This window comes from Vipera berus, assembly GCF_964194415.1.
Source record: "Vipera berus genome assembly, chromosome: 3".
Lineage (NCBI taxonomy): Eukaryota > Metazoa > Chordata > Lepidosauria > Squamata > Viperidae > Vipera > Vipera berus.
The window spans coordinates 82,716,514-82,735,359 of NC_138204.1; the positions used below are offsets into that span (position 1 = coordinate 82,716,514).

The 18,846-nt window shown below is 44.9% G+C and overlaps 1 protein-coding gene across 2 annotated transcripts in view; it reads left to right on the forward strand.

The window, feature by feature from the left end:
- Window positions 1-349: 349 nt before the first annotated feature.
- The window catches only part of LRRC8C (leucine rich repeat containing 8 VRAC subunit C), a 37,966-nt gene continuing 19,469 nt past the window's right edge, over window positions 350-18,846 (forward strand). For both annotated transcript variants that reach the window (XM_081326081.1, XM_081326082.1), the window contains exon 1: window positions 350-523. The gene's annotated coding sequence lies outside the window, so the exon portion shown is untranslated. The remainder of the gene's footprint in view (window positions 524-18,846) is intronic.

Below are 18,846 nucleotides of genomic sequence, written 5' to 3' on the forward strand. Positions count from 1 at the left end.
CCTTTCTGAACAGACCTCCCCCCCCCAATAGGTTGCAACCTTGCATATCGGGCACGAATGAGTTCTTCCTAGCGGAGATAAGCGCGAGCAGAGTTGCCCGGTGAGCAGGCATTCTCAAAACTACAGCCGCTGTTGTTGCAACGAAAGCGGGGCGCCGCATCTCTCCTCCACCGGTCCACGTCGGGGCCAGGGCAAAAGGCATCCCCAGCGGAAACCTCCCGCCGCCTCCCTTGCGCAGTAGCAGCCTCCAGAAGCCACGTGCGCGTCAGCGTCGAAGCAGGGAGTGGCTCCGAGGTGGCGGCCGGCAGCCGAGGCAGGAGGAGGAGAGAGAGAGAGAGAGAGAGAGAGAGGCGGGACCGGGGACCGCGGCCTCGAGTCGCCGCTCTCCGCACAGAGCTCGGCGCGGAGCATCAGCCGGACGCCGCACTAAGCTGCTATGGAGGGCGCCGGAGCCCACCTCGGCTTCGCGCACTGCTGCTGCCCGTGAATTGTCTCCAGCGCGCGCGGCGCTCTTTTCAGCGTGGTGAGTCTGCCAATCAATCTTCGGGTTATGGGCGGCGGGAGGGAGGGGGGAAAGAGAGATGGAGCGCCTCTTGTCTGCAGCCACTTGGCGCCCCTTTGGTCGCCCGGGCGCCGGAACGCGGCAACTCCGGCTGGCGAGAACTTGGGAGGGAGGGGGAGGGTCTCCTAGAAAATAAATGGGGGGGGGAGTTATTAACCAGTGTCGCTCTGGAAAAACATCTCAACGCCGGGGGGGGGGGCTGGGGGTCTTTTATCCATGCCATCCTGGGGTTTTTTTTCCTCTTTTTTCATCGAGTAAGGGACTTTCCCCCCCCCCAAATTCGGCTTTTGGGTTGCTGCGTTTTTTGGCGGGGAGGGCGGCCGGCCGGCCGGAGGAAAGCGCGCTCCTCAGGGAGCCTTTGCCAAATCTCTTTCCCCTCCGCCTGGCTGTTCTTGGGAGTCGACTCAGGAAGCCTTTTCCTTCATCGCCTTGAGCCGGCGGTGCCTCTTGTCTCCTCCCGACGTGCCACAATGAGGCGGCCCGTTAAGTTTTCCAGAAGAAAACTAACCACCTCCCCGCTGCGGGTTGTTGTTGTTGCCTTTGGGTTTGGGCAGACTTCCCACGGAGCCCCGGCCGTGGCTCCCTTGAGGAAAAGTTTCAACAACAACCCGTCCCCCTAAGTTAACTTTTTCTAGACTCTGCTTTCGGCGAGGGAAGGAAACGGCGGGGGAGGGCGAGGGTGGCGGCCACCTCTTGGCTGAGGCCGGGGCACGCGGGGAGGCGCGGGACGTTTCCCGCCGCTGCCGACGCGTCTTGGCAGGCAGAAGCGATGGAAGCCGAAAGTGGCGTTTCAGGGCCGGCTACCTCAGAAACTAGAAGAGGATAGGAAGGGGTGGAAAAGTGGCAACGCTTAGTAGCTTCAGTTTCGGGAGGGCTGATTTATACTCGACTCAATATGACGCCCTCCTAACGTGGCTTCCTTACTCTGGGTGGCCGTGACGGCTGGGGATGATGGGAGAGGTATTCCCAACGTCTGAGAATGTTAGATGGGTTACAGTATCTTAGGGGAACGATGAGTTGCACTGTAAGAAGGTTTTCCCCTTGAGGTATTCCACCCACCTCTCTTTCTGTGTAAAGAGGAACTATATATGTATGTGTGTGTCTGTGGCTTCTTCAGAAAACAAGAAAAAACTTCCTCCCTTTTCCAGCACCAGCTGTGGTGATTCACTTAGCGACCGTGGCAGGAAAAGTCGTAAAATGGATCACGCCCATTTTACAACTTTTCCTGCCATGGTCGCTAAGTGAATCACCGCAGTTGGTGCTGGAAAAGGGAGGAAGGTTTTTTTTCTTTTCTAAAGAAGCCGAAGACACCAGCCTGAAGATGATGAGTGGGACCTCGTCGAAACGTCGTCAAGACACTATCAATCTTACATGGGAAAAGACCCGAATACGCCAAGACCTACATATATACTACTGCCTGTGGATGGCCTTCGGTTAGGCCACAGGTCTGCAACCCGCGGCTCCGGAGCCGCATGCGGCTCTTTCAGCCATCTCCTGCGGCTCCCAGTCCTCTGCCATGTGCAGTCCCCCCCCCCCAAAAAAAAGTGGGACTAAAAAATTTCAACCAATTAATTCAAATATGCAGGGTAGGTGCATATCTCGCCTTGGCTCCACTCTTCAGTCAAACCCTGTTCTGCGCATGCACTCATGTATGCGCATGTGCACACATTTTTTGCGGCTCCCAGTTTTTCCTTTTGTGAGGGAACCGGTTCCGAGTGGCTCTTTCACTGTTTCAAGTTGCTGACCCCTGGGTTAGGCCGAAACAGGAAATAAAGATTTGTCCCATGTTTGGGGCCTAGCAAGGTAATCTAAATAGTTAACAAGCATTTAACATACACACACACACACACACACACACACACACACCTCAAAAAAATAAAGGCAACAGAAAATAAGACATCCTACTATTAAATACAGTACATTGTATTGTTTAAGTGTTCCCTTTATTTTTTTGAGCAGTGTGTATGTGTGTGTGTGTATATATATATATATACATACACACACACATACATACACACACACACACACAAAAAAAAAAGTCATGCTGCCAACTCATATTGAATAGTTATTGTCATTCCTGCTGCTATACTACAAAGGGGGAAAATGGAATTATTAGGGCAATGTTAAATAGCTCTCACATTTCCAGGGACTGTAGTGAGACACATAGGGAAATATTTACTTGCCGATGGAAAACCTTTGGATTCTCTTTTTCCTCATCCTCAACTAATGTGGTCATTGTTTTGAGATTATGGGAACTGAAGTCTAGTAACATCTCAAAAGCTTCTCGCTTCTCCAAAGGATCTGGTGGAAATTATGATAAAGCAGGACTTCAGAAGTGGTGGAAAATTTACTGAGCAACTGTCCTGCCTTCTTCATTTAAAATTATAGTCTTACGGTTATCTGGTAATAAGACTCATTAATTAGCTATTTTGGCTGTGCATACAAAAGATTGTGCTTTTGGAACAGATTTCATTTGCAGTCTTTTAACTGTTGTTTACAGACTAAGATACTCTATCTACCGTAAGAGATAAGTCATCACTTTATTTATGTGGTTTCCTAATTTGTGAGAAATTCAACCCTAATGAATAGATGGAGATGACTCAGAGAATGAAAAGCCTTGAGGTAACTAAGTCTGATTGTTTTCCTTTCACTTAAAAATAGTTTCTTGAGCTATGTTATAGAGTTTTGTTTTTATTCTTGTTGATATGAGATGGGTGTTGGCTGCCATTATCGTTTGTAATTCCATTAAAGAAACTGTGAGTGTATTGTAAAAGCTCCCATATACACATTAATGTTTTATTCCTTTTGGGAAAGCAAGCTTATTTCATGTAAAACACAGAAGATTTTGATTTTTCAATTTAGGACTGCCTACATGTTTTTGATAGGCTTATTGGTGGGTTGCACTTTTTATAATGGGGACTTAACTCGCCAGAACACAATAGATAAGGCTGGTAGGGCAGCGTCGTTTGAGGGCTTTATCAATTTTGGGGTGATAGTGAGAAAATTTGGATTTTTTTTTCAAACTGTTGCAGAGAAAAAAACGATAGTTGTGATGTTCATCCAGGGAGATGATATGACCACAAAGTGGCTGCCTGGATGAACACAGCCCATCACAATTATCAGCTTTTTCCCTTTTTCTGTATGGGCTTGTCTGATCATAAGACTCAGAATTGGAGGAGCAGGGACTTCTGAATTTCACCTTGCAGCTCAGGAGCCAATAAGCTCTCAGATGAGGTTCAGGAAGAGCTTTTTGAAGAATGAGCCTGCAATTCCCAAACAGTCAATTAAGCAGAAGCACAACAGTCAACCAAGTCACCTGAAGTAGACCTTGAATACGTGTAGATCCTCACAACACCTAGAAAGATTGGGTGAGTGCAGCCACTCCTCATTTAGCAGCAACTATTTGCAAATATGATGGTAATTTAAAAAAATCATTCCAACCAATTCATTCATTTATGGCCAAATTTTGTGAGCCTGACAACAAAAGCCTTCAGTATAAAACTGATTCAGCCACGGCACCAGCCAGCAGAGGGTTGTTGTACTCAACTAATTGAGGTCAGGGACCTGAGTTTGTTAGCTTGCAATTAACACATTTTAGGGAAGCTGTGGGAGAAAAACAGCTCCGGAAGAGAGTTTGTCTAAGGCTAAGCAGTGTCTCTGCCCTGTGAGGGGACAAAAACAGGGTCAGGCACAAGACACTGTATAAGATAACTTTGTATGAAAGAGATGGCAGCAATTAGTGATCTTTGCAGCATATCTCTCAGACATGTCAGGCACGTGTTCCATTGTGACCATTTTGCTTAATGACCAAATGGTTGGAACAGATTGTGGACACTAAATGGGGAGAGGGTACAATTGTTCAGTGAGCAAGACATCTCATTGGCTTAATGAAGAAAGAGCTATGACACAGGCAAATGGACACATGCTATAAAAGAGGGCTTTGAGAGTCAGATTTCTCTGGGTAAATAATTTTCCAGCTTTGGACTTGGCTTCCTGATTGTCTGCTGCTTCCGATTCTGTAACTCAGGAGTCCCCAACTCTTGGTCTGTGAACCAGGACTGGGCCGCGGCATGCAGCAACTGGGCCGCACAAATAAGCAAAGCCTCATCCGTGAGATCCAGGCAGCACACAAAACCACGCCCCCTCTGGTCCACAGAAAAATCTCTCTCCACGGAACTGGTCCCTGGTGCCCAAAAGGTTGGGGACCTCTGTTGTAACTGTTTTGTAAACTAGTACAAAACTCCACTCGGGTCTGATGCTTTGGTGTTAGATTTGCCTGCGTGGGAACTCTGGCTTATGAAGTATGTTGGGTGGCTTTTCAACTCATCTTCCTCTGCTGTGAAGAGATTTATAGCCACCATAAAAACATTTTGTATTTGCTAGCACAGGACACCCTCTCACCATCCTCTCTGACTTAACAGCAAACTACCAGGTCCCTTTAAATCTTTTTTCCTTTCCTTTCCTTTCCTTTCCTTTCCTTTCCTTTCCTTTCCTTTCCTCAGCTGGGCCAGCGTATCTACCTATCACAGTGATTTCCTAGCTTGCTTATGAGCCCTGTGTGGTATCTAGTGACCTGGAAGTAAAGATGTAGGTTTAGAGAAAGTATTCTGGTTTTTTAAAAAACCTCTCTCTTTTTTCTCAGCTTGGGAAGAGCAGAGGCTTAGTAGGCACCAAGGGAGATGTTCAGTCTCATGGCCGTGTAAATCATAGGATTGCATTTAATCTGCTTATTGCTATTTCATTGTCTATAAACGGTTTGGTCTGATTGCATGCTTCCTTGGTGGCAGCATCAGTTTACAGCTAAGTAAGTGTTAGGTGCAAAAGACCAGGTTCACAGGTGAAGGTCCACTAAAGCTATCCCAAAAGTGCTTTTTGAAAATGCAACTGGACTTTGTTTTACCTGAACTGAAAAAGATGCTTGGATAAGAAGCAAAAACATCTTCAAGGAAAAAAAAGTCCAGTTGCCTTTTGAAAAAACACATTTGGGACAACCGTGACCTGGATGAGTTTCATAGACATCCAATAAAGCTGATTTATTGCTAAAAGCCTATGGACAGAAATCTCAGCTAACACTTGGCCCCTGGATAGAGTTAGATAAGAGTCATGGGCACTCAAGGGGGTTGGACTTAGTTCACTTCTGGCTACGTAGGGATTCTAGGCTGATTACTCTTTTCACTCTGCCTCCAGGCTCTGCAGTTCCTTCCCTTATAATAACACATGCACCAGAGTATCTCATGCAATGTAAGGAAGCTTATGGAAAGAAGCTGACGTTCTGTGATATTGACTAGACTGCCCAAACTTCAGCTGCTGGGAGACTTGCAGTATTCTCTTTGTAGACTAGCATTGGTCATTCCATCTTATTTACTGCCAATCTTTTAACAATAAACAAAAGTGACACATTCATTTGAATTGACACATCCAGAGCTGGAAGATGAAGCTATATTTGGCTTTAAAAACTAGTTTGTGGGCCTATATAGGATTGGAAACGTAGTTCTTTTCAGCACCTGTGGTTTGTGAATCATTTCCTTTTTTTTCCTGCTCGTTTTAAATCAGTTGGAACACACTGATGTTTCTTCCTGCTTTTCCGCTCAGATTATTGTAACTCGCGTACAATTATTTTTCTACTCAAGGTGGAGCAAAGAAATTGTCCTATACGAAGACTGAGTTTTTATTTATTTTTATCCTGCCTCTAATTTTTTTTAAATAAATAACTCCAGGCGGTGAACACTCTTTCCTCCTCCTGTTTTCCCCACAACTATCAGGTGAGGTGGGTTTGGCTGAGAGTGATTGGCCCAAAATCACCCAGCCAGCTTTCACACCTAAGGCAGGATGAGAATTCACAGTCTCTTCGTTTCCAGCCTGATGCCTTAACCACTAGACCAGGGGTAGGCAACCTTGGCTCTTTTATGGCTTGTGGACTTCAACTCCCAGAATTCCTGAGCCAGCCATGCTGGCTCAGGAATTATGGGAGTTGAAGTCCATGAGTCATAAAAGAGCCAAGGTTGCCTCCCCCTGCACTAGACCAAATTGGCTCACATTTCACTTAGTGTTAATTGCCCTTGAAGTCCTTGGTTTCAGATAGATCTTTTCCAACTGCAGGCAGAAATGCCAGCAGTCGCGCAGTATACGTTCTGAAATGGGGTTCTTTCTTACGGGTGTGGGAGGGATTGTGGGGAAGCTGAGAAAGGAAAGGAAAGGCCCAGCTTTCAGCTGACAGCTTTTCATAAACTGCAACTCAGCCCAGCTGAAGAGAAATCTCAGAAGAGGTTTGCTGAAAATATTCAAAAAGTCTTCACTGCAGTTAATTCACTATACACGAGGCTGAGAAATTGTTACTAACAGATTTAAAGTTTCTGTACTTGCCCCAAGATATTTTGCAGGTAGTATCTTGACTTATGACCATAACGGAGCCTGTCAATTATGGTCAGAGGTTATGTTGGTTGTAAAGTAGGTCATTATATAACCGACCTAATTCTACAACTTTTTTTTTTATTTCCAGTGGTCATTAAGTGAACGTGGGATGCTGCAAATGGCTGTAAATGCGGGCTGTTTGCCAAGCACCCAAATTGTGGCCATGTGTTCTGTTGGAACTTTGGAATTGAGTTGTAAGTACCTTTTGTACAGTTAGTCCTCAATTTACAACCAGTTGCTTAGTGACTTCATATGATCACTAAGCGACTGGTTGTAAATTGAGGACTAGCTGTGCAAAATTCTGTGCGTTTCTTGAATTCTTAGTCTTGCCTACCTCTGTGGGGTTTGGCAAGGTTCTATTTTGTGTCTGTTTTACAACATAATGTTTTCATTGTTACCCCCTTTTGATCTTCCTTCACAGAAACACAAAAAGAATATCTTATTGTTGAGGAGGAAGCTGGCAAAGCAGGAAGTAGCATGTCTTGGAACAGAGATGTCTGTTTTACAAATACTTTGTAGAGGGTCAAAACAGAAAAGCCCCCCACCCATTCCCAAGAATAGCTATGTATCCTTCCAACAAAGTTGTAAGAAAGAAATTCAGGGGTTTAAAGACACTTATAAAAAGAAGTAGATTCTTAAACTTTGTAGTCCTTATTCTTTCCATTGTTTCATAATTTGCCTTTCTGTAAAAATTTTAAGGTGGCATTTTGAATTCTTGGGGGAAAAAATGTATTACCATGGTTTGGAGAAAAGCCTGACATCTATAAATTTCTGCAGGTTATTCCTATTTAAGCTTGGGTTAGGGGAAAACTGATATGAGAGTGATTCCAGTGTAGCTTTTACTGATAGCTCCATGAATAAGTAGTTGTTGAATGTAGTGAGCTCCAAATTTGGAGGGAATGTCTCATTAGCTGAATTTTGCATAACCCTTACACCCTACAAGAGGAGTTTGTAAAAAAGACCCATTTTACATCAGTCACAGCATCCCATACTCAGGCGATCGTCATTTGTGGCCTTCACAACTGGCTTCCAAAAGGCAAAAAGTAGAAGAAAGCAAGCAAGAAGTCAAAGGTCGCAGTCACATGACATTGCACTTAATGTCCATGGGTGATTTGGTTAATAACCAGACCAGAACTGACATTGTAGTTGAGTGTAGTCACAAGAGTTTTCTTTCACAACCACACAACAGAGTTACCAGTTCCAATTATAGTCTGTAATTGTGGGCTTTCTATATCTTTATTCCTGTGAAAGGGAATGAGGTTTTACCAACAGCGGTATGAAAGGCTATAAAGAGAATTATGTTAGTTTCATCCCCATCTCATATATGTAGAGGCAAATTTGTATATTTTTCCCCATTGAGGCTCTCTAAGACAGTGGCCCCCACCTGTCTGGCGCCAGGGATTAGTTTTGGGGAAAAAATGTCTTCCACAGATCAGGGCAGGCGGGGCGGGGGAGGAAAATGATTCCACACACAACCTAGATCCTGCGCATGTGCAGAGAAGTGTCACTGCTTTTGTGGACCGGTTCCTAAGGGTTGGGGACCCCTGTTCTAAAAGACTGAGAAGCTGGTGGTATATGTGAAACTATCCAGTAGTTTGGCTCAGGACAGAAATTAAGATCCACTTCAAAAAACATTTCCAATTCTGGTTTAGAAGCAAGCCATAATTGTTTTAGCTAACTTGAACTGCTCAAGCAAGAGAAGGTATAAAGGATATGTGTGAGGTCCTGGCACATTTTTACCTCCCAGAATGCACATTATGTGGTTGAAGATAAGAAAGGTGTATGTAATCTCTGCCATTCATTACAGAAGTATATTTTGCTAACTAAATTGGAACTGCATGGAGATACTATGGACCACTTGAATCAGACTAAATACAGATAGTGCTCGACTTAAAACTGCAATGGAGCCGAGAATTTTTGTTATATATCACGACAGTCGTAAGTCAAGGCACTCATTTGACTGACCTGGTTTTATGTCATTTTTGTGGTAGTTGCAAAGCAAACACCATCGTTCTCAAGTAAACCCATTGTCTGCAATGCATTTTTTTTTGCTGGAAACCAGAAGTAAAACTAGCAAAAAAATAATAATCATAAATTGTAGTCAGGTGACCATGGGACAAAAGGCATGAATTGTAGTCAGGTGACCATGGAATGCTGCAAATGTTTATAAATGCAGGCCGAGCACCCAAAATGCGATCATGTGACTGCATGGGGGGAGGGCCATCAGAACTTCAATTATATGTTGTAAGTACCTTTTGGAGGTTCATTGGACCTAAGCAACCAGCGTAAGTCAAGGACTACCTGTAGTTCAAAATATTCTACTTGAATCACAAGTATGCATAACTATTCTGGGCTTTTGCTGAACAGACAGGGAATCAAATTTGTTCTCACTGGAAGTGTGCAGGATGATACATCAAAAGGCTCCTTTCTGCAGCTTTAGCTTTTGGTTATGACTTCTGGTAATACAATATTCTGGAAGGACACTACTTCTGTGAGTTTGTTAGTGTGGCAATTCTGCATATAATGAAAAAAGTGAATCTTAAAAGTCAAGAATTAATTTTAGACAAAATAGTAAATGCTAAAAATAAATTGTTACGGGAAGTAGTTCTGTTCCAATATTAGAATGCGGGGACGATGATCTCTGTGTGTTGTGGGGTGGGAGGTTTAAGTCTTACATTTTGTCTGGCTTCTGATTCTTAATCAAAAACATTTTACTTAGAATACTTTCCACAAAAAAGCCAGAGAGGTAGAAGTATAATTCTGTGTACAGATAGTCCTTGACTTATAACAGTTCATTTAGTGACCATTTGAAGTTACAACAGCACTGAAAGTGATTTAGGACCGTTTTTCACACGACTGGCAGAATCCTCATGGTCATGTGATCAAAATGCAGACATATAGCAGCTGGCTCATAACTTGAAACATTCCTAGTGTGTGTTTTAATTATCTACAACTTCATGAGATGTCAGATACTGAATTGTAGAGAAGTAGTAGGTTGAAGGTATTTAGCACTAAATTTGTAACAATAATGTTGGTTTCAATAATATTTTAGAGCTTTGGGTCTCAAATAGTGTATTCCATGTGCTTCATACCTCACACTAGACCAGGGGTAGGCAACCTTGGCTCTTTTATGACTTGTGGATGTCAACTCCCAGAATTCCTGAGCCCAGGCATGTTGGCTGAGAAATTCTGAGAGTTGAAGTCTACAAGTCATAAAAGGGCCAAGTTTGAAGACCCCTGGAATAGATCAATAGCGTCGTTCTAGCCAGCTGTGCTGGCTCAGGAATTCTGGGAATTGAAGTCCACGAGTCATAAAAGAGTCAAGGTTGCCTACCCCTCCACTAGATTATGGCTTATATACTGCTCAAAAAAGTAAAGGGAACACTTTTAACACAATGTACTATATTTAATAGTAGGATGTCTTTATTTTGTGTTCCCTTTATTTTTTTGAGCAGTATATTTTCCATGATTTGAGTAATACAGTTGTTTTTTGATTCAAATAACATGGAAACTTATTTATTTATTTATTTATTTATTTATTTGATTTATATACCGCCCTTCTCCTGAAGGACTCAGGGCGGTGTACAGGGCAATAAAAATAAGAATACATTAGTTAAAATAATATTAAAACCCAAATCCATCAGGCCAGGCCGGCTTGTTCGAATAGATAAGTTTTTAGATCACGCCGGAAGGAGCGAAGGTCGGGAGCCATCCGGAGTTCAGCCGGTAAGCGGTTCCAAAGGATTGGTGCACCCACCGAGAATGCTCTCCCCCTGGGGGTCACCAGCCGACATTCTCTGACCGGTGGTACCCTGAGGAGGCCCTCTCTGTGGGAACGTACAGGACGGAGGGAAGTTGACGCCGGCAGTAGGTGCTCCCGTAGGTAATCCGGACCACAATAACAGATTTTTAAGAACAAAATATGCCAAAATTCAACCAACAGATGAGCAATGTACGTTTGATCTCCCTTTTCATTTCCCTATCTTAACTAAGAAGGTGGATTACTGCAGAATTAAAAGGTGAGGAATCAGAAGTGATTTCCAGTGCAGATCCACAGATGAAACAGAACAAACACGCATGTCAATTGGAGGGAGGAGATGAATGAGAAAATTGAAGGAATTGATTTTATTAAAGTATGGTGTATTTGTGAAAAAATAACAGTTCTATGCACAGTTGCTATATATTGGATGACTTTTTTGGGCATCCTACCCCAAAATATGTCATGCTCAGTGGGAAAATTATTCTAATAAATTTGTAGAAATGCTAAATTAGAAGCCCCACGATTTAGTTTTTCTATTTAGAAGTGTCCCCCAACCTGGTGTCTGCAGTTTTGTTGAATCTGCAGTCCTAGAATTTTCAGAGCTTGTAAATAATTGCAGACACCGTAGTTTAAACTTATTTGGAGAACAGGAAATTGGGTGTAGAAGTTAAGATATTAGAAGAGGAGACCAAGGTTCAATTCCTACTTAACCGTGGAATTCACCAGACAACTTTGAGCCTATTACCATCTCTCAGGTCAGTCTACTTCCTAGATTTGTTATTGTAAAACTGAAATAATAACAAACATGATGCCGACTCGTGCTACAACTTTATGCATTTTCTATGCATGAGTTCATTCTAACTCAGCTGGACTTGCTTTGGAGCACAAATAGGAGGAATACACTGTTCTTCTGATCTCTGGAGTCCAGATTTCTTTTTTTTAAAAAAATAGATGTTTAAAATGCACTGGGTGTCCGAAGTATTATTTCATGAGTCTGTGTGTGTAAAGGCTGCTGTGTGCTGAAAAATGCTGTAGGCAAGTTGTAAGAGGACAGGGGTGTGTGTGTGTGTGTGTGTGTGTGCGTGCGCGCACACCCACACATATCCTTTATATAAAAAACCACATTTCAGGAAATCAACCATGCCCTTTCTTAGCTCTCTGTGATCTTAAACTAACATTTCTTACAAGGTAAGGTCTTGATAAAAAGACCTTTTCATTTTGAAATATTCTGATTAATGTGCATCTGCAGAGGATAGCGCCTGGAGAAATCAGCTAGATGCATAGTCTGTTTAATTTCCATTTTAGTTCTTTGCTTGCAACTAACTCGGGTATTTGTTATCATGAGCAGGCATTATGATATAATTTTAAGGACTTCAGTTGGAGAAATCTGTATATTACTATTGATCAATAGAAATTTTATTTAGTGACCCTGGATGCAGACACCGAGTAGGTGATTGAGTTCCCAAAACTTATAGTTTTGGGGGACTTCAATCTACCATCGCTGGGAGGATCATCTGAGTTGGCTCGGGAGTTCATGGCTTCCATGACGGCCATGGACCTGACGCAAGTAATTTCGGGACCGACTCATGAGGGAGGCCACACTCTTGACTTAGTTTTCTTATCTGGACGGTGGTTAGATGATCTTGGTGGGGGCTCCCCAATTGTTATGCCCCTGTCATGGACCGATCATCATCTCCTGCAGCTGGTCTTCCATTTTGCCACCCCCCGCCGTGGGAGTGTGGAACCAATTAAATGGTACCGCCCCAGACGCTTAATGGATCCCCAGAGGTTCCAGGCGGCGCTGGGGTCCCCACCTGCCTCCCTTGCTCACAGCTCGGCAGATGCCTTAGTGGAAGCCTGGGAAAGGGCAGCCACTGAGGCCCTTGACCGAGTTGTACCCCTGCGGCCCCTGACCCGGTGCAGATCCCGTCGAGCTCCATGGTTTTCCGCGGAGCTCCGGGAGATGAAGCGTCGGAGACGGGGCCTAGAGAGCGGTTGGAGATCCAGCCGATCCGAACCCGACCGATTGCGACTAAGAACCTACACTAGGTCTTATCTCGCTGCGATAAGGGAGGCAAGGTCTAACCACTTCGCCACCCTTATCGCGTCCGCAGATAATCGCCCGGCCGCCCTGTTTAGGGTGACTCGCTCCCTCCTGAATCAGGAGGTGAGGGAGGATCCCTTGCAGGGTCGTGCCGAGGAGTTTAACCAGCATCTGTCGGACAAAATTGCTCGGATTCGGACCGGTTTGGACTCTGACTGGGCAGAGTCTGTCGAGCAGGACGCGGGCGGTCTTGTCGATATCACCTGGGAGGAGTTTGATTCTGTGACTCCGGAGGAAGTGGACAGGATCATGGGGAGACTGAGCACCACCACATGTTTATTGGACCCGTGCCCTTCCTGGCTGGTCTATGCAGCCCGGGAGAGGACACGCAGCTGGTTCCAGGCAGTTATATCGGCTTCTCTGAGTGAGGGTAGCTTCCCCGCCGTCTTGAAAGAGGCGGTGGTGAGGCCTCTCCTCAAGAAGCCTGCCTTGGACCCAGCTGTATTGAACAACTTTCGTCCTGTCTCCAACCTTCGATTTCTTGCGAAGGTTGTTGAGAGTGTGGTGGCACATCAGCTCCCTCTGGTCCTGGATGAAGCGGATTATCTAGACCCGTACCAATCGGGTTTCAGGCCCGGGTACAGCACGGAGACGGCATTGGTCGCGCTGGTGAATGATCTCTGGAGGGCTCGGGACAGGGGGCATTCCTCTGTTCTGGTCCTGTTAGACCTCTCAGCGGCTTTCGATACCATCGACCATGGTATCTTGCTGCGGCGTCTCAGGGGATTGGGAGTGGGAGGCACGGTTTTACAGTGGTTCTCCTCCTATCTCCAGGGACGTTCGCAGTCGGTGTTGGCAGGAGGGCAGAGGTCGACCGCGAGGTCTCTCATTTGTGGAGTTCCTCAGGGGTCGGTCCTCTCGCCTCTCCTGTTCAACATCTATATGAAACCGCTGGGTGAGATCATTCGTGGTTTTGGAGTTGGGTATCATCAGTATGCTGATGATACCCAGCTTTTCCTTTCGACCCCAAACCACCCCAGTGATGCCCTCAACGTGATGTCCCGTTGCCTGGAGGCGGTTCGGGTCTGGATGGGGAGGAACAGACTTCAACTCAACCCCGACAAGACTGAGTGGCTTTGCATACCTTCATCCCGGGTTTATTCGGACATTCCACCTCTTACTATGGGGGGTGAATTATTACCCCCCGTAGATAGGGCTCGCAACTTGGGAGTCCTCCTAGATTCACGGCTCACCCTGGAAGACCATATAGGAGCTGTGACTAGGGGGGCTTTCGCCCAGGTTCGCCTGGTGCGCCAGTTGCGGCCCTATCTAAGCCGGGATGATTTATGCACGGTCACTCATGCGCTCGTGACCTCTCGACTTGACTACTGCAACGCTCTCTACATGGGGCTGCCCTTGAGGACCACCCGGAAGCTCCAACTGGTACAGAATGCAGCCACGAGAGTTGTGTTGGGAGTCTCCCGATACTCCCACGTTACATCTCTGCTCCGTGAGCTGCATTGGTTGCCGGTTGCCTTCCGGGTGAGATTCAAGGTATTAGTAATGGTATTCAAAGCCCTCCATGGCAGGGGGCCGGAGTACCTGAGGGAACACCTGCTGCCGGCATCGACTTCCCTCCGCCCTGTGCGTTCCCACAGAGAGGGTCTCCTCAGGGTGCCACCGGTCAGAGAATGTCGACTGGTGGCCCCCAGGGGGAGATCCTTCTCTGTGGGCGCCCCGGAGCTATGGAATCAGCTCCCGGTTGAGCTCCGGACGGCGCCCGACCTTCGCTCCTTTCGCCGCGAGCTAAAAACATACTTTTTTGAACAAGCTGGCCTGGCCTGATGGGGGGATCGGGGGCTATTTATTAGGTTTTAAATATCTATTTTAGTATGTGGGCATTTATTTAATTTAGTTTTAACTTTTGTAATTTGTATTTTTATTCTTGCCCTGTTCACCGCCCTGAGTCCTGCGGGAGAAGGGCGGTATAGAAATATTATTAAATAAATAAAATAATAGTGTTTCCTCCACTGAGGAGTTCATGGCTAGCATCCAATTGATCCAGAGTTACCTCTGTTCTAACCAATGACCTGCGAGAAATGTCACACTTTGGACCTTCTTAGAGCTGTTTGGCCCAGACTGAGGGGTTTTAATTTAATTTAATTTAATTGGGTTTTAATTTAACTTCAGGGACTGTAATTTAATTAATAGTTTTAATTGATTTTAATTTTGTATACTATGTATTTTAATTTTCCCTGTAAACCGCCCTGAGTCCTACGGGAATAGGACGGTATATAAATTTAAATAATAAATAAATAAATAAAATATCGCTTGGGGCAGTGACATTTTATATATATTAATATGTTATATATATATATATATATATATATTAATTAAAATATTTTTTAAAAAATCTCTCTAGGCCACCTATTACATATATGAAATTGCAGAGGGGCAATAAATATATACATAATATGTTACATCCCATTCCTTGCCTCCTAGTAATCTTCATAATAGCTTGAGAGGTAGATTATTTTGAAAAGTGATGATGCCCTGTGTGATTTTAAATGCGAATTGAGTTTGGGATTCCTTAATTTAGGTCTAGTTCTGTTTTCTTTTTAATAAGTTTCTCCATGGGTATTGATTATCTAAAATAATTCTTTGTAACTTCTGGTATCCTGAATATGCCATTGGCTAATGCAGAGCATGAAACGAATATTGTCAAGTACTAAATGTTCTGGCTTTCATACTAATTTTTGTGTGTGCAAGGTTTCTCTGATGTTTGTATTGTATAAGGTAGTACCGTATATACTTGAGTATAAGCCGACTCGAGTATAAGCCGAGACCCCCAATTTCACCCCCAAAAACTGGAAAAAGTTGTTGACTCGAGTATAAGCCGATCCGCCGTTCTGCAAGCGGAGGCTGGATCCGCACTCTGCAAGCCTCCGCCGCCGGCGGAGGCTGGATCCGTGCTCTGCAAGCCTCTGCCGCCAGCAGAGGCTCGATCCGCCATTTTGCAAGCCTGAATACACAGGAATACCCTGTGTGGCCGCGGCTCTCGGGGAAGCCCTGGCTGTCTGCTTCCTCGCTCCACGCTGCCATTCGGGGCCCGCGCGTTCCCCGGGCAAATCGCGGCGCCCAGCAGGCGAGGAAACACGCCCGCTCCAGTCGCCCCCCCTTCCCTCAGGAGACGCGAAGCAAGTGACCGCCCGGAGCTTACCGAGGACTTGCACGCGGCCAAGGCTTCGGTGCTTCCAGGATCGCGCGCACCTCTCCCAAGCCGCCGCCGTCCGGAGACCTGCCGAAGTTTGGGGAGGTTTGGGGAGGTGCGCGCGCACCTCCCCAAACCTCCCCAAACGTCGGCAGGTCTCCGGAACTCCGCGCCCTGCCTGCCTGCTTCTTTCCGCAGCGGAAAGAAGCAGACCTCCGCGCCCTGCCTGCCTGCTTCTTTCCGCAGCGGAAAGAAGCAGACCTCCGCGCCCTGCCTGCCTGCTTCTTTCCGCAGCGGAAAGAAGCAGACCTCCGCGCCCTGCCTGCCTGCTTCTTTCCGCTGCGGAAAGAAGCAGACCTCCGCGCCCTGCCTGCCTGCTTCTTTCCGCAGCGGAAAGAAGCAGACCTCCGCGCCCTGCCTGCCTGCTTCTTTCCGCAGCGGAAAGAAGCAGACCTCCGCGCCCTGCCTGCCTGCTTCTTTCCGCAGCGGAAAGAAGCAGACCTCCGCGCCCTGCCTGCCTGCTTCTTTCCGCAGCGGAAAGAAGCAGACCTCCGCGCCCTGCCTGCCTGCTTCTTTCCGCAGCGGAAAGAAGCAGACCTCCGCGCCCTGCCTGCCTGCTTCTTTCCGCTGCGGAAAGAAGCAGGCAGGCAGGGCGCGGCGGTCCGGAGACCTGCCGACGTTTGGGGAGGTGCCCAAACCTCCCCAAACGTCGGCAGGTCTCCGGACCGCCGCGCCCTGCCTGCCTGCTTCTTTCCGCAGCGGAAAGAAGCAGGCAGGCAGGGCGCGGAGGTCCGGAGACCTGCCGAAGTTTGGGGAGGTTTGGGGAGGTGCGCGCGCACCTCCCCAAACTTCGGCAGGTCTCCGGACGGCGGTGGCTTGGGAGAGGTGCGCGCGATCCCGGAAGCACCAAAGCCTCGGCCGCGCACAAGTCCTCGGTAAGTTTTTTTGTTGACTGGAGTATAAGCCGAAGTGGAATTTTTCAGCCCAAAAAGTGGGCTGAAAAATTCGGCTTATACTCAAGTATATACGGTACTTATGTTTAGAAGGAAACATCCAAATTAGCAAATTGTCCTGATGGTATGGTCTGGCTGAAAAAATCAAATGGTTGATATGAAAATAACATGTTATGTCAGTGGAATATTCTTGAATCTTTGGGGAATGCTTTGCTCTGCTGGCCAAATGAGATATATGCTATGAGTCTTTGCAGTATTCAGATGCTACTGAGATTAAAGATGTTTCTTTTTGATGTTCTCAGGGGAAAAAATTAGCCTGTTGGCTTAAAAATAGATAATTTGAAGTAATAAGCTGATCATAATACCTCGACACATTTTTAAAGCTTTCCAGTTTCCCTCAATACATTTTTGTATTTTGAGCATTTACATTCCTATGTCATTTAATGTTGATGTTTTTAAACTGGGGAATGTCCTAGTTATGATCAACAAAAATGGGTTGCTCATCAAATATATGACAAGCTGGCAAAAAACATACAAGTCTGTAAAGCAAGATGGCCTTGCCAGCGTTTATCATCCTGCTTTGAACAGAAAGTACTTGCAAAACCTAGCAATGTTTCTTATATTCATCATCCCACAGAGCTCCTTCAGTCATAATAGTAGATAATATTATTTGGCTCTACTGTAGAGCCAAAATTTCTAAAGAGTGAAAAAAAAATGACCATTTTGCTAAATAAAGCAGATGTAGAAGTTAAATTGCTAAATTGTTAGATTAATGGTAATAACAAGAGGAAATTGCAATTGCAGACAGGAAGTAAACAGTAATTGCAAATAAGAAATAATGGTTTTACTTTTTCCAGCTAAAATAGTTAATAGTTAAATAACTAGTAGTTATTTGTAGTTAGTAAATAATAAAATCTACAAAATCTACACGTTACAATGCTTATCTCTGATTTGTATGTCATTTCATTAGGTATTGGTACTATCACTTTAAATTCACTTCAAACATTGCAATCCTTGGCTGTCACACATGTTTTACTGTATAGTTAGTAAATCACATCCATAAATTTTAAAACAAGACTCCATAATTAAGATGAATGATTTCTAAGACTAATACAGGAAGCCATTCGGAGTGCTGTTCCTAGTGACTTTTCTAGATGACATTGTGAATTATAAGTCAATATGCACATTACTGTAAAGTGAGCTTGTCTTGTATTAATAAAATAAGGGAATACTGTGATGTAGCAATATTGTGTTGGCTGGTTCATTATTGCACTTATAATTGGCACTATACCTGATGCCTTAGCATGGTGTAGCATTTATTATTTGGTAGGGCATCCTGAAAAAAAATGGAAGCATTTGATTTCACATGCAACTTCTGAAAAATAAACCAGATGCTGAGACAAAGATTTGCATTTGCATTTAATGAACATGTTTCTACATGACATCAGTTACCTTGCTTATTACAGTAAATGGTTCTTCCTTGTCTTAGAAATAAACCTAGAGAAGAATAAAGGTGATCTGAGTGGAAAATAAAACTACATCACAGGAAGCAACATTGACATTAGTTCAAGCTGTAATCTGGCTATTTGCCTTTTAGTAACTGATTCTATACGTTTCTAAGAAATGTAGCTCATTTCTTAGTGATTTATGTGTCTTTACAGCACCACCCAAAGATTACTGAAGTGATATAAAGCTTGGCTTCACTGTTGTTATTTTGGCACAATAGTTGAACAATTGTAGGAGATGCTCTAAATCCCAAGAGTGGAAATAACCTTTGTGTTAGCCAACAATGTGATTATTAATGTATCTGTTCAAAACTAAGACTAATTGTAATACTAAAATGGTTAGAGATTATTTGGTTAGGAATGGAAGATCTGAGAATTGGGATAGGCAATAAAAAGTATG